Source organism: Nicotiana tabacum, chromosome 1 (assembly GCF_000715075.1).
Source record: "Nicotiana tabacum cultivar K326 chromosome 1, ASM71507v2, whole genome shotgun sequence".
Lineage (NCBI taxonomy): Eukaryota > Viridiplantae > Streptophyta > Magnoliopsida > Solanales > Solanaceae > Nicotiana > Nicotiana tabacum.
In genome coordinates this window covers 15,561,784-15,571,279 of record NC_134080.1, presented here as the reverse complement: position 1 = coordinate 15,571,279, position 9,496 = coordinate 15,561,784, and the positions used below count along the sequence as shown (strand labels likewise).

At 35.5% G+C, this 9,496-nt stretch overlaps 1 long non-coding RNA gene across 1 annotated transcript; it reads right to left on the bottom strand.

Annotated features, from left to right (window-relative positions):
* Positions 1-2,742: 2,742 nt before the first annotated feature.
* On the bottom strand, positions 2,743-9,062 carry LOC107770337 (uncharacterized). The gene is made up of 3 exons (XR_001644586.2): positions 8,617-9,062; positions 8,393-8,479; positions 2,743-3,349 (listed from the first exon to the last, which is right to left on the bottom strand). It is a non-coding gene; the product is annotated as an uncharacterized LOC107770337 (long non-coding RNA).
* Between the last annotated feature and the right edge of the window lie 434 nt (positions 9,063-9,496).

The following is a 9,496-nucleotide window of genomic DNA, read 5'->3' as shown; positions in this document are numbered from 1 at the left end:
ACCATATCACTGCTTCAAACTTGTCTCTATCCAATTCAATAACTTCAAAGATCTGTTTAATGAAATCTTGAAACCGAATTGCCTCAGGTACTAGAACAAGCTTTGTTTGATGATCAAGATACTTATAGTCTTCAGTCCATCTACCATTAAAGGCAATTATAATGCATATTATTTCCATCCTACAAGTCAAGAGAATGGAAAACTCAGGACATATTTTATAGAGCAATCCTTGTATAATTAAGAACAGGTACTGTAAGTTCAAGATCAATTTAAGGACCAAGTATCCTTAACTTTTGAACTTAGAATTCAAATTTCAGGACGAAGTGTCCTTAACGTATGAACTTGTAACGTAAAGTTCAGGACCAAGTGTCTTTAAGTTATGAACTTGGAACTATAAGTAAAGGAACAAGTGTCCTTAACTTTTAAACTTGGAATTCAAAGTTAAGGACCAAGTGTCCTTAAATTTTGAACTTGAAACTTGAAGTTAAGGACTCCCTGTCCTTAACTTTTAACTTGGAACTCTAAGTTAAGGACCAAGTGTCCTAACTATTCAACATGCAAGTCAAAGTTCAGGACGAAGTGTCCTTAACTATTGAACTTGAAACTTGAAGTTAAGGACTACCTGTCCTTAACTATTGAACATGTAAGTCTAAGTTCAGGACCAAGTGTCCTTAACTTTTGAACTTGAAACTTGAAGTTAAGGACTTCTCGTCCTTAACTTTTTAACTTATAACTCTAAGTTAATGACCAAATGTCCTTAATTATTGAACAAGTCAAAGTTCAGGACCAAGTGTCCTAAACTTTTCAACTTGAAACTCAAACTTCAGAACCAAGTGTCATTAACTTTTTCAAAACAATTTGCAAAATTATGACAGTATGTCCTTAATATACAGAAGAACAGCAAAAAAGTTAAGGACATTGTGTCCTTAACTTTGTCAATTCAATTTGCAAAATGAGGACACTATGTCCTTAATATTATGTGCTCAATTTTTATAGAATTATTACAGGACGCGATGTCGTTAACCTTATCAATCCAGAAATTCAAAAAAAAAATCAAATTTCTACTTACTTTATAAAAATCAATAGAAATCGGAAAAAGTATAACTACGTCGAAATAAAAATCAATAGAAACATATAAAAGTATAACTTACTGTAAATTTATGTCGATTTTTGGACGAGAAAGTTGAATTCTATAGTTTGAAATCGGGAGAGAAGCCTCTACAATTCTATACTTTGAAATTCGACGATCACAGTGAAGTTAGTTACGTGCGCTGCTGCTGATCGTTATTAAAAGCATAGGTATAAGTTATAGCAGAATGGTATTTTCATCCAATCAGGTATAAGTTTATTAAACCAATGGCTAAAACACTGACTATTTGTGCACATCGCCCTTCATTTGTTTTGAACAAATCATATGGGATAAAGGTTCTCAAAATTTAATATCATGTACTTAACGATACTGCCTTAAATGGAGAAAAGAACCAAAATATTTAGAGACTTAGGCACAAACGAGAAGAAGAAAATAAAGACAAAATAATAATGAGGAAAAAGATGTGTCAAATGCTACCAACTATAGTTGAATTTTTTTTTCTCAAACGCCCTCGTTCTTCTTTGGTGATGCACTAACTAAAGAGTACACTATCAATTTTACACTATCAAGTCACCTAAAAGACAATCAACTATTGTATTAGTAGGTTTTTCCCTAAGACCGCAAACAACCTGCTCCATATTGTGCAAGCAAATGAACATTGCAGAAAGCGAAAGAACAAGATTAGTGTTGTAACAGTTCAGCCCATTAATGATATTGTCCGCTTTAAATCTAGGCCTGCGCAGCTTTAAAACGTGTCATTAGAGTCTAAGGCCCGTCTATTTATATACGTAGCATCTTTCTCGTGTTTTATCGATGTACAGAAGTTTAGAGGTGAAGAAACCTCCATTCCGGAGATACTCCGTCAGTTTGCTATACTGTTCTTGATTTTCTGAAAATGCAAATCATTATTACCCGTCTCTCTTTGCTGCTTAATTCCAGTTTATACAATTCATTGCACCAGTTATTGTCTATGTCCTTTGTGAATCAAGAAAGCAAAAACTGATATATACTGGAAATAAACAAGAGATAATGGAAAAGGATGCAAAACTTCAGAAAGACGAAAAAGGCAGATTAGGAAGACGCTTAAACGGAAACAGAAGGAACAGAAAATTTTGGAAAGTAGGGCAGCTTAGTTTCCAAAAGAAGATCATGAGTAAAGAAAAAAGGAGAGTCTACAGAGAGAAAAAGCACCGGCTTGATGTTGGAAGGTCAACTTGATTGATTCCTCACCTACAACTGAATTATGTAGAACTTTGTTGCCACATCATACTTTTCTTGAGTCGGGATCTATCGGAAACAACTTCTCTACCCCTCAAGATAGAGGTAAGGTATGCGTATACACTACCCTCCCCAGACCTCACTCGTGGGATTATACTAGGTTTGTTGTTGTTGTTACCGCACCATTACCCTTCTTTAACTTGTACAGCCTAGGAAATTATCATGTTTGAATCATTAAAAAACACAAGATAGACTTTAGTAAAACTCATCTTTACCGACATCCTCAAGGCCTTTTAATGAAGCACCACCTTCAAATTGAAGTGGCAAAATACAGTCTCTATTCAGCATACTTCTCATAACCATTTAATTCTTTCTAAATCCAGTTTATTGATAGATTTAAGGATAAGGATATAAACTCAAAGTATGTGATACAAAAAGTAAATAAAAGCATCTATCTCAAGTATTTCATGTAGGACATTTTGTTTTACTCTTCAGTAGTATGGATGATAGGAACGAGGTATTATACTCGGGACCATACACCATTAACAACAACAACAACATACCCAATAATATTTCCTATCATCCTTAACAATAAACCAGTAATCTTGAAGCCTTGGTCTGCTGAGATTAATTTTCATGACGAAATGCTAAAACCATCCCACTATGGGTAATATTTTCTAACTTGCCTCAAAACTGCTTGGGAAAGATCACTTTGAGCAGAATTGCTAGTGGAAATAGGGAGGCATGTATATGCTGATGACTGCACAACAAATTCAGCAAGGATCTCGTATGCCAGAGTGTTGATTGAAATGGACATAACGGACGAGCTGCCTATAAACATCACAGTACAGGACGATCCTGCTGGGAGAGTCTTTGATCAAGAGATTGATTATGATTGGGTGCCATAATCAACATCCGCCACTGCCTACTTGATGAGTCCTACCTCTGTATTTGTTGTTGTTATAGGTTCCCAATTGAACCCATTGCTAACACACTACATCCGCCGCTGATTACTTGATGTAGGACTCATAGAAATGAAATCTGCAGGCAAGCAATAAACAGTCATGTATTTGTAAGATAGATAAAGCTGTAATGATCAAAATTAAGAAACCTCGTTCAACCACCAGCGTTCAAGAATTTGCTTTCCACCTATGAAACCCTTTACCTCCAGAACACAAAAAAGAAAAAGAAAATCTTCTGTCTCCAACTATACACATAACACTATAACTACAACAACAACATATCCAATATAATCCCACTTAGTCGGGTCTGGGGAAGGTAGTATGTACGCAAACCTTACCCCTACCTTTGTGGAGGTAGAACTATACACACAACACTATATGATGAATTATATAAGGTAAATAGAAGCTTCCAAGACTATTAGAAAATCAAGAGTAAATTGAAGTAGACCACAATATCAATTGTAACAATATGGAAATGAAATTGTAACAATATGGAAACAAAATTGAAGTAACAATATGTTACTAGCTCGGAGAACAAGCACTGTGTCCAAATTATATGGCACACACCCCCATTAGGCCACTACAAGCTCAATACAGATGGATCCTTCACAAGTGCAACGCAGGGTGGAGGCATCGGGGGAATTTTCAGAAACGCCAATGGAAACTGTCTTGGCCTTTGCTAAATGCCGATTTGGCTACAATCACACTTATATAGAGCTGCTAGCACATCAACAAGGACTCCTGATCGCATGGGACAAACAACTGCTATCTCTAGAAATAGAAACAGATTCTACCAAAGTCATTCACTTACTTGAACAAGACTACCCCCACTTATCTAAATATTGCTCTTGAATGCAGGTACCAACTGAAGAAACTGGGGAATCCTCAAATCAGACATTGCTTCAGGGAGAGTAACAAGGTAGCCCATGCATTAGCACAACAAGGAAGAAGGAGGGCTCCATCCAACCACTCCACTATTTTGACTCCATCTACTACTATCTTGAAACTTATCCAAGAAGATGCAGAAGGCGTAGGAACTACCAAACTAATCTCTACTAATGTTTGTAACAACCTAGCTACTCTAGGAAATCTGTGTTGTATTATCAGTAACACTAATGCTACTACTAGTACTGTACCTATGGTTAATACCACTAGCAGTATCACTGTAATGCATCCTTAAGTATCAATAATAGCCTCTTTTTTTACCCAAAAAGAGATGGACACTAAAAGTAGTATTAAAATTGTGTGTAGCTTATGTCGTAAAAATTAGTTGGGCTAACCACTTTTTGAACCGGCTAATAGATTGTAGCCATATTTTAAATTGATGTTTTTGCCCCTAATTAAAACACAGAGTACAATTCCAATAATAGGTCCTGGAGTTCGAAGCTTTGGCAAATGGAACGCCGGAATAATGTGCTAGAGTTCAAAATCCACGAATAATTTCTGGTGTTTGAGTTTTCTTAGACCTTCTAAAGGTGAAACTCCAGCGGTGTGTACTGGAGTTCAGGCCCTCTAAAGGTGAAACTCTAGCATATGATACTGGAGTTTTAAGCTTTTTCTTTCAAAGGGACTTTCTAATATTGTTGTTTTCAATCTGTGTTCAAAACTAGAAAACCATAGAAGCAATGAAACGTTAGTCCAATAAACAAAAACAGAAAATCATTTCGAGCCCACAAGTTGTTTGTGTGTCCTTAAGGAATTTAGTCTCTTCACAGTTGGCCAAGATTCTGGATTAATTCATCTCAGGATAGAATAGAATATTATTATGTGATAGCGGCATTACAAATCACACAACTTCGACGAACTCGAAAGGCGGGTCAAATCACATTTGATGCTTATTTTTTGCTTTTGCTTTGAAAAACAATGCAGAAGTGCAGATAATAATGGTAACCCTCTGTATTTATAGCTAATGAATTTGTGGCTCAATAGGTGCAAAGGTACCTGTTCGGAGATGTGTGTCTGTTTGGTGGAAATTTTTAAATTTTTGTTAAGGACCATTTGGGAATTAACCAACTTCTCTGAAGCCGAGCCGAGCGATGACAACTATGGTGCGAGGCTTGCTCTTCTCAATTTTTCAATAGTTAGAAGAAGTGTTTCTATATATAAGCGCAACAATTTTTCTCTTCCTATCCAATGAAGGATAAAGTTCCTTTTTAAAAGGAGCCAATCCAAAATTTTATTTCCCTCTATTTCTCGTTCAAACCTTTATTCATAAAACCCAACAATTGCCACTATAACACAAATAGCTAGTTGGTCTCCACTATATGATTACTCGCCAAAATGTTTATCCTGCTACATGAACTGCACAACTAATGATAAAAGAAGATATCACATATACGTCTCTTATTTAGTAGCTACTATGGTGTGCTGGGCCACCATCTTTTGAGTAAATCTGAGAGGCTGCATCAACTTTTGAAATGGCAAAATTGTTCACAGGAGGCACCTTTCTTGAATGGTCTGTCTTCCCATTTTTAGCTGTTGACGTAGAACCATTTTGGTGTGAATTAAGAGACAACCTTCTGTTGGCTGACCCATTGGCGCTTCCATTTGCTCGTGGACGCACCACATTCTTTGTACCAAGTGGTCGAGCAGGGCTTGGTCTTTCTGGTTCTTTGCTTATCTGCTCATGGAACTTCTTCTGGTTCTTTAAATTGAGTAGAACATTAAAGTCCTAAAACAGCATATGATGCTGGAATTTTACCTTTCAAAGTTTCAAACTCAAGTATACGGTGCTGGATTTTACATATAGGGGAACTCCAGAAATAATTCCTAGATATTGAACTTACAAATGTTCGAAATCCAGTACTGGAGTTCTTTCGTATTTTAGATAGGGGTATTTTTGTCCATACATATACCATTACATTAATAAGTGGCTACTTTGCCTTTACAATTTAAAATATGGCTAAATTCTAATAGCGACCAAAAAAGTGACTATTTACCAACATCATCCGCTTACGTCGACTCCATGACAAACAAAAGATCACGAACTGCGCCTTTACCTTGTGAAACTATACTTAGTTTGACTTACATGTCTTCTTAACAATTGAAAATGCAAGTAGTGTCACCTTAATTTTGAAAAAGTTGTAGTGAATATTATTGCACTATGAAACATGAATATATCTATCAAAAAAGTCTATCAGTTACATCAAACCAATCAGTACAAAATATATATTTTTCTTACACATACATATTATCTAACTTTACTTAATTGAGGTGTATTTATGACATTAATTTTTAATTGCTAAGATTAAATAACTTAATTTGATATAAACAACTAGTGCGGATATAACTATTGACCTTTTAGAGATTGAGAATGTACACAAGTGACGAGTGTGAACATATTTATGACAAAATCTATCATCAAAGGAAATAAATTATCTTAATAAAAGGTGACAGATGTGAACATATATATGTTATAAAATCTGGGAGTGCAGTCAAACAAGTAAGATTAATAAAAGGTGTGACATATTAATAATAAGGTATGAATATGTGGTAAGTAGATCTTAACATCCCTATAAAGTTGAAGCTCCTTCCCCATTTGAGTAACATCACAAACAGCCTAAAATGGAAAAAATCATAATCCTTTTTTATCTTGGTTTTCTATTTCTTACTCAATCTATGGTTGTATATCCTCCTTGTCTTAATTGCGGTTGTACTGGCAATAGTTGCAAACAACCGGGAGATACAATTCCATATGAGTGGCCCGAGTTGATCGGCGTTGAGATCTTAAAAGCCAAGGCCATAGTTGAACGTACCAATCCTTTTGTTACGGTGTCCCGCTAGCGGATCGTCATTGTTTTCGTACCACTGACATTTGTTGCAATCTTGTATGGCTTTGCCCCGATGCGCATGGCCTTATTAGAGAAAAGCCATATGTTGGATGATAAAGCTCGTTGAGGGCTACTAAATTGGAACCTAAATTGTCACCATCAATTCTTGTTTAAGCTATAAGCAACATGAAATGTGACTTTTCACTCTTTTAATTATGTGAAAGTTTATCTTATAATATAATTAAGTTCCTTGGTCATTTTATTTATCGCTCTTAAAAACAGCTAGTTTTATTTGAAAACGATCTTGATTTGGTTGTATAATTCATTTTTTAAACTCTATTAATAATTATTTACAAACACAATGTTGAAGAACGCACTAAGAACTTTTATTTTATTGGCTACTGCTAAAAAGTAAAAAGTGACAAATAGCAGTCAAAGAATTGACCGGGAACGCAGGGACATGGAGTAGAGACAATAGTTTAATATTAGGAGTACAAACAACAGTACCTTTCCAGGTGTTAAAGAACCATTAGTTATATTAACATTATCGCCTTTGAGACACGGAGAATAGTTTTGAATGTCTTTAGAAGAACCTGTCATGTGTCTATTTTGTACCAGAATCAACAATTCAAGAACTAAGGGTTAAGTAGCAAAAGCAGTACCCGATTGCACATAATTAGATGTGGCGATATTAGCGGAGTCAAGTTTTGCTAGGAGGTGACGGAGAAAGTGAATTTTATCCGAAGACAATATTTCTCCGGGAACCGTCTCCTTGAATGTCTCCTTATTTTCTGCCTAATCAGAATGAAATCTAGAGAAAACTACTCAAAAATAATCTACGTCGCCGGAAACTAAATCTGTCTCGACGGAACCTTAACTTCGGTAAACAGAAAAATTAAAACTGGTAGGGTTAGGCTCGGAATCCAGCGACTCTAACAGAAAGAAAATTCCCAGAAAAACTAACTAGAAGGAGTTTGTGTTTCGGACAACCACCAAGAGAGAGAAAACTCGACCTCTTTGATAAAAACAAAACTCTAGTGCTGCAATGGAGATAACTCACCTCAAAAGGCAGTAATGACTCTGATACCAAGTAGATTTTGAGAAAAATAAAAGGTTTCTTGTATTTCTGTGTATTTCTCACATCCCTAAGCAGAGGTAGTTATACGCTACATCCTATGACTATTTTAGGAAGGAAAATAAATTACAATCAATTGCAATTAATCAAAATAAAATTAAATCTCAATCAGAATCAAATATTTCCTCATAATTAAGACAATCAACATAGAACAGATGCAGTTTCCAGAAGAAGATTACAGTAAAGAAAAAGGAGAGTATACATAGAGAAAACGCACCGGGATGGAGAACGACATGCTAAAACATGATCTTCGAACTCAAGTATACATATGCTTTTATGGTTTTTCCTTCATTCCATCCATCTCCTGTCAACAATATAGAAAGAATATTACAATCAATTACCAACCACTACCGGAGTCAATCTAACTAAAAGGTAGGTAACACACAAAATAAACAAAAAACAATATTAGAATTTGGAATGTCAATTTGCTCAATTCCTCACCTACAATTGAATTATGAAATACTGTAATTTCTAAGAGAACATTTTCTCCACACCATTTCCCCTCTTTAGCTTGTACAACCATCGGAAATTATCCTGTTTGATCACAAGCTAGCCCACAAGTAACATATAAAATATGCAAGATAAAATGAAGTTATACGGGATAAGGTGGAGTAGCCTCTGTGGAGGAAAAGATGCGTGAAGTGAGGTTAAGATGGTATAGACATGTGAAGAGGAGAGTCATTGATGCCTCCGTGAGGAGTTGTGAGAGATTGGCTGTGATGGGCATGAGAAGAGGTAGAGGTAGGCCTAAGAAGTATTGGCGGAGGTGATTAGGCAGGACATGACGAAACTTCAACTTACTAAGGACGTTACCCTATACAGGAGGGTGTGGAAGTCGAGGATTAAGGTAGAAGGTCAAGGGGAAGCTGGGTGTATTCCTTTGTCATCCTAGTGGCAGTAATATTAGTCTTGTAGTCTTTTTTTTTTCTTTTTTTTCCTGTTCGTAGAGCTATATTCCTACCTGTTATTTCTTTCGCAAGAGTTTGAACATTCAGATGATGAAGTTTACAGTATTGTTAAGCTTACAGATAGGGAGCATTTCATAAAGAAATATACTCTTGTTCCACATTCAGATACCTTCGCCGTATGTGATCGTTGTTCACAAACATCATAACATATTTAAGTTGTAGATTTCCGATAATTTGCATATTTAAGTCTTTTTTCAAGACTTAATTTTTTTATATTTGTTAGGACCATGACTTCAATACTATTCAAGGTGTAGATGAAGAGAAGGAATGTGAGATAAATACTTTGCTAACTTTTAATTTGTCCTTTACAATGATACTTAATTTACTTATATATATATATATATGGATAGATA